This window comes from Cimex lectularius, unplaced genomic scaffold, assembly GCF_000648675.2.
Source record: "Cimex lectularius strain Harlan isolate CLEC.00 unplaced genomic scaffold, Clec_2.1 scaffold321, whole genome shotgun sequence".
NCBI lineage: Eukaryota > Metazoa > Arthropoda > Insecta > Hemiptera > Cimicidae > Cimex > Cimex lectularius.
Window position 1 is genome coordinate 175,646 of NW_019392921.1, and position 7,476 is coordinate 183,121.

The following is a 7,476-nucleotide window of genomic DNA, read 5'->3' on the forward strand; positions in this document are numbered from 1 at the left end:
GATCATACACATGGGTAAAATAATCTTACTGATTTATATAAGCTTAAATCTGCATACTTATGTACATCACGTATGCATTCGAGTACGGAATTGAGCATATCACTTCCAACAGTCTTCTGGCAATTTCAGCTTTTATATTTTACAATAAATTACTTGCAAGAATCAGGTTTTGCCTCTGCTAAGGTTTTCCACCAGGGATTATCAACAGCTAGGTCATTTCAACCCCCAACGCATTCAGTTCCTAAATCCATTCACACTCTCACTTACCCTTAAGTACATTCTTACTTATTTACATACCATTCACTCAAGGTAGTGGAGTACTCAATATTCCATCATCAGCCCTCACACACTACACATTTACGCTAATAAATACATTCATTTCAACACACACAAGGGGTACAAAACTATTATACTATGTACAACAAAACAATCCTGTTTCCTCCAAGAATCGGAAGCACAATTCTCATATCGGTGGCATTCTTTACGTGCTCTTTATGAGGAACCGTCGTGGAATTGTCCCTTCAATTAGGTAGGTCACATCGATCAACCTTTATCTGCATGCAGCGCATACATATACGGCTTTGGCCTAAAAGTGTCAACCTTGCATGGCCTATTGTTAATCAGGTGAGGATGACTTCTACAAATCTGATCTTACAATGAATTGTTGAAAGGTTAATAAAACATATAAACATCCAATTATTAGACTAAATGAATCAGTAGTGAAAACGAAAAGGACATAAAAACATATCTAAATGCTCCACATAGACTTATCCCGGTATTTTTCACTTGAAAATGGTAAACGAAAATGTGAGAGATCTCTCAACACGACATGCAAGAATGGCACAATTACACAGAAGACAAACACCTTGAGCCCTGAAGATGATCTCAATAAAGATCGAAACGTTGGCACGATAAAGAAAATGTTTTTCTGAAACCTACATCAAACCAGACCGCATCTCACGATTTCGGAATAATAATTGTTGTTACTTATCCGGAAGTATGATATATGGGTGGGATTCATGAAATAGTCATCCCGATGTGGCCTATTCTTAATCTCGAAATTACATCTCCCTGCCTTGTTTGTCGATTTGTCATTGCTGGGCATCGGATCAGTATTCATTTGTTTTTTCATGGCTGCCATTTTGTCACATTTTCCTCACTGTAACTTTCAAAATTGTAACAAAACAGTGGCAAGGCGTTTTGTTTATCTTCTGATACATTCTTTGCGTGTTTTTCCCAGGAACATGGTTACCTGCATGAATTCAGATCATGTAGGAAAGAGGAACAACTATTTTTCAGTGACTATCGTCAATTTGATGTAGTGTAATTCGATATAAAATAAAATAAATTTACGAGATCCTTTTTCCATCAAGATTTGAAATAATAGTAAATTTTAAAAAAAATTGATTAGTTACATATTTGTTTGTAGGAAATTTTGTAAAACAAGGTACGAATTTGCATAGGGGTTTAGAGAGAATAAGGCTTCTACATCAATGGCTTTTTAAAAATGGTATGATTTTACTGACACCCCAATTCGGTTTTTCTTAAGATGGAGAATTTATTCAACAATCCGATATTCGGGCTTAGCCCAGCAAGGGCAAACGGACAAGAGAAAAACAGTTTTTGTTTGTTCTTCTGTCAAAAGTTCATCAACTCGCGGATAATTTCAGCAAAATTTAACAATAACATGTTTTATCTCCTGGGCCGCTGAGAATTATCACGATTATCAACCACTCGTGATTTTCTGTCTTGGAAGATCTTTGTAACAAAAATTTATCAGTATTGACGATTACAAAAACGAAATACACGTCCTCATTGTTTTTGAGTAAACATAATATAACACGTAAAAAGAGGGAAAAGGATAATTTTTATTGTAACGGTTTAATAAAGAAAAAATATCACCAGAATTGGGTTCTTACAAGGCGCTAACATAGAACATTGAACATACGTTTGTTGATTCAGAAAACGAGTAACATTCGAATTTTTCTTTCTTCTCCGAGCAAACAATTGTAATTTCATGATCTTCTGATTCAACTAGTTAATTTGCATAGATAGGTCACCTAGTTAATACTCTTTTTCTCCTAGCTATTACAAAACAGTCCCTTTTACTGCTTAATCTCTGGTCAATGCTTATTCACCCAAGAGCCTTGGCTTTATGCATACTATTGCCTATGGCTTTTCTCCATTTGAGCCTTTGGCCTAGGGTATACCTAGGTACTATGGAAAATATCATGGCTTCATCCTTTATAGAGGGTGCGTTTCGATTTAGCTTCCTTCATCTTGTGTACTATTGCCAAATGTTAAATGTTGCAGAGTAAGATGTAAAATAAAGAAAAAAGAAGTTTTTCTCCCATGTGCAGTTTGATCCTGTTATTCTTATCCGTTTTCTCCGGATGTTTACGTTGTTTTTAACCTTTCAATATTTTTGTCTAATATTAACAAGAAAAAATATGTAAGAGAGGGTTAAATATTATGCAGGGTGGGCGACCAAGACCCGAGGGGTTAAATGCCTGGGTAGACTCGTACCCCATCCCTAAAAGGTCCGGGACTTGGTCGGCTCACGTGTGCATAAACCTCTTGGACCTGTTCACAAACCCCAAGATTTTGGACCATTTAATCTCGGGGAGAGATTTGGTGATGTCCTCTCCTTCAAAAGTTTCGAATCTAGACCTACCTATCACATTCTGCGAGGTAGTGCCTTGCTGTTTCTTCTTTTATTTCGCATAAACGGCAAAAGGGATCTGGTAGAATACCCATTACGGAGAGGTGTCTTCTCAGTGGGCCTGTCAGGATACATATCAGCCTCCTAATTCCCTTCCTTGAGTTAGAGAATAGCCATTTCGATTCTGCCGGTTTGATCTCCTTAACAAACTCCTTCGATTGCCTGTGTCTGGGGGATAAATTTCATTCCTTAAGAAATTGTTTCATACCCCAGTTTTTAATACTCTCTTTCGCTGTGTTCATAGAGTGAGGTAATACCGGTTGTGGCCCGACAAGTGGCCACTGGGCAAGTGCTGTAGCATCAGCACAACGAAGAACATTAGAAACAGCGCAGCGAAAAATACTTCTAAAAATCAGTAAAGCATACCGTACTGCTCCCACGGAAGCTCTCTGTGTAATTGCCGGAGTAATCCCAATTATATTAGAAGTTGAAAAACGGCGTAGAATCTATGAAGAAACGCAAGGAATGGAACCGGCCGAAAAGAAAGACATTATCAACATAATTCATCTGGCCACAATTACGCGATGGCAGAGACGATGGGATGAAACCGACAAAGGCCGTCGTACCCATCAGCTTATGCCTTCTATAAGTGACAGACTGAAACGTAAATATGTCGAGACAGACCATTATATGACCCAAATGTTCACGGGGCATGGTGATTTTGGGACGTATTTGTGTAAATTCGGCATGCGGAACACGGCGGAGTGCCCTCAGTGCTCTAATGGCTCTGAAGAGACACCAGACCACACTTTTTCGGAGTACCCAGCTTATTCTACTGCAAGAAGCAGATGGTTAAAGGAAACTCCATCGAGTGTGACGTCCAAGCAATATCCAGTGCAATGATGTCAAAGGAAGGATTCGCGGCCACCAAACGCTTTGTGTATCAGGTGATGACAATAAAAGGATGGCCAACACCACCCAACTATGACGAATAAGTGTAAGTGTTAATCTAAGTAACAGTGAGTGATAAATTAGATTTAATTGTATATTGTATATATAGTATTAGCATATTGTAGTTTATTGTATATATATTATTAGTATGTACGAGGGGTGCCCACTCTTTTTCTCTCCTGGGCGGGGTTCAGTGAACGGGGAGATTGGGCACCTCTCATTAGCACGTAAGATATATGTAAGGTGCGACCCTCACGTCATATCCCGACCAGGCACCTCCCCGTGATTCATCCTGGGCACGGCTCCAGTCGTGGCTAACCCCTGGTTGGGCCTTCAGGGGTATATGGTTGCACGACCATCCTGTGTAAGTCCGGAAACGGACATAGGAACAGGCAGCCTTAGACCTTCGAAGGTTGTGGCCCGACAAATGCAGTATTAGAGCCTTCTTCGGCCAGGCTATCCGCCTCTTCATTGCCATAGTGTCCTTTATGTGCTGGTATCCAAATAAGGGTTACCCTGTTCTCAAACCTGGAAGTGATTCTATCGATAAGATCTACAGTTTCCTCCACCAGTCTAGATGTTAAATCTTTTGTAATGACCTAAGACTAGCCTGACTGTCAGAAAAAATTCTAATATCTTTTCCCTTGATTTTATTTTCCATAAGTGTTCTACAACACACATTAATGGCCCAGATTTCCGCCTGAAAAACGGAAGTGTTATCGCCAAGAGGAGATGCTGATTCCTAATTTAGGTATGCAGATTCCTGCACCGCTCCCTTTACCTTTGATAAGTGAACCATCTGTATAGCAGTTTACGTTACGATGGTCATCATCCACACTATAGTTATATTCACAAGGAGTGGCTACCTGAAAGTACTTTTTCCTCGAAGGGGTTTTAACCTTTTTATGGCTAACGCTTAATCATTGGCCGTTAACCTTACTCAATAGTTGTATATAATTAATATACTCAACCCGCTTGTTAAAAAAAGTCTCCTCTATCTCAATTCTTTTCTATTGCCAATATGTCTCTTTCTTAAAGCCTGGTATTGTTGTATTTAGTAAGTATTGCGATGTTCAGGTAAAAACATATTGGGTTGTCCGGAAAATAATGCAGGATTTTGGTATTAAACAAAAAAAAAGAAACTAGTTACTTTAAAGCAATGTTCTTTAATCAAAATAATTTCCCATACTCTCAATACATTTCTCCCAACGTGTTGGTAACTTATTAATTCCGTCTGAGTAGAATTCAGAATTTTTAGAATTGATAAAGTCAATAAATGCATTTTCCAGTTCCGTTTGATTTTTGAATATTATGTGTTGTAAGTAGTGGTCCAGGTGTCTAAAAAAATGGTAGTCAGTAGGCGAGAGGTCCGGAGAGTAGGGTGGGTGAGGCAAAGTTTCATAGCCAAGCTCCAATAATTTTTGTGACGTTACACGTGACACATGTGGTCGAGCGTTGTCATGCAACAAAATGGGCCCTTTCCGATTGACCAAAGAGGGCTTCATTACTGCCAATTTCTGATGCATGGTATTAATTTGGTTACAGTATGATTCAGCATTGATGGTTTCGCCAGGATTTAAGAAGCTGTAGTGTATTAAACCAAATGAAGCCCACCATACCGTAACCATTACCTTTTTTTGATGAGTTGGGGGCTTTGGAAAATGTATTGGAGCTTCTCCTTTGTCGAGCCACTGTCCAGAACGTCTAGTGTTATCGTAGAGAATCCACTTTTCGTCACATGTAACAATTCTGGCCAGAAATGGGTCATTTTTGTTTCGACAAAGAAGTGATGCACAAACATCAAAGCGCTGATTTTTTTGGCGATCGTTTAATGAGTGTGGAACCCAATTTTCGAGTTTTTTCACTTTTCCAATCGCCTTGAGGTGGTCAGCAAGTTCTCGAACAGTTGTTTTGGGGTTTTCTTCCACCACTGATCGCAGAACATCATCATTAAGAGAGGAAGGCCTTCCACGACCTTCTTCATCTTCAAGGCTGAAATCTCCCTCCCGAAATTTTTTAAACCACCTTTGCACAGTGCACTCATTAACACAACCCTCGCCCCAGACTTGGTTAATGTTTCTAGCCGTTTGGGCTCCGCTTCGGCCGAGTTTAAACTCGTAAAAGAAAATCGTACGAAATTCTCGCTTTGACATTATAAGGATGACTGAATTATTTCCAAGTAGCGGAATGCTACAGAGGTAAACAAACAATATCATTTGGAAGAGGATTAATAAGTGTTGACATTCATACAAATGAGTAATCCTGTAAACGTAAACAGAATATTTTATATAGATTTTTTTTAATGAAAACTTAAAATCCTGCATTATTTTCCGGACAACCCAATACTTGTGTTTTTCTTAACGAAGTAGAAGAAACTGGCGTGTATCTTGGTATAGTATCAGAATCGAGCATGTTATATTTCATGTGTATCCTCATTCTACCTAATATGGACTTCCTGAACCGTCTTATCAATGTGCGTAACACGATTTTTTAAATTGTTCAACCACTTTTGAACAAGTGTTGCTTACACATCTTCAATAATTTATTATTGTATTAATTAACTTTGTGGTGATTAATTAGCAAACAATATGAAAGTTAGATTTATATTTCAGTTGAACTTTGTTGCTCTGTTATCTCACAGTCTACGAAAGATTGCAATAATACTGTAGTGTTTACTAGGTGCTGCTGAATGCTCGATATGCAATAAAATAATTACTCAAAACTTTAAAAAAATGTAAACAAATAAACCAATTGACTTGAGCATTTTTTATTTAAATTTATTTATTTTTTCTATTTATTAAGCAGTAGTCAGAAGTTGTTTGGGACCTTAACAAAGATAGCTCTATAGCGAGTAGCCAAGTATTTTGTCATCTGATTCCAGCCATGACCATCCAGGAGTCCAATAGCCTCATCCAGCATAAGTGTTAGGCAGTTGAAAGGAAATGAAGTCGCTCGTGTAAAACAAGTACACAGAAAGTGGAATAGGTCTTCTCGCTGTAGGAGAGAACATAGCTCCGAAATAGTTGTTGTTTAACTTTAAAAATGACAAGTTCACCCCATAAGTTAAACAACTACTATTTCGGAGCTATGTTCTCTCCTACAGCGAGATCTGTACCACTTTCTGTGTACTTGTCTTACACGAGCGACTTCATTTCCTTTCAACTGCCTAACACTTATGCTGGATGAGGCTATTGGACTCCTGGATGATCATGGCTGGAATCAGATGACAAAATACTTGGCTACTCGCTATAAAGCTATCTATGTTAATATCCAAAACAACTTCTGACTACTGCTTAAAAAATCTGTCGGGCTGTCTAAATAAGCATCTTTCGTGTATAAATCCATTACAGGTTCCCTTCGTCGCGCACTTCACACCTGGAGCCGGTTCTCCATAAAGTGTAAAGTTTTCTGAAGTCACCGCTCTTGAGCGAAAGAAGCGTTCTTTTCCTCTTTGAACCCCGACAATATCTTTTTCACAACTTGTAATACGTTCGGTTTGAAGGAATCCAAATCATTGGAATCACCGTACTTGTCAGCCAGAGATGTCCAATCTTTTACTCAACAAATCCATCTTCTTTATGGTTTGTGTTGTCACTATTTTAGGAAGGCGTGAATCTGCCATATTAGAAATTTTTCCCATGTATTTCATGAGCAAACTTATGTTGTAGGTTGATACAATTAGAAGTGTAACTGGGTGGGTAAAACGACTTTTTTATAAATGTGTGCAACACTACCATCGTAACTTCAGTAAACAATTGAAATTTCTGTTTAATTTGAGAAATATGCAGCCTAGATTTTTATTTGGTTGTACCGTTTTAGTCTTTTTGAGAATAATTTGACGGACATGACCACAATGGGGTAAA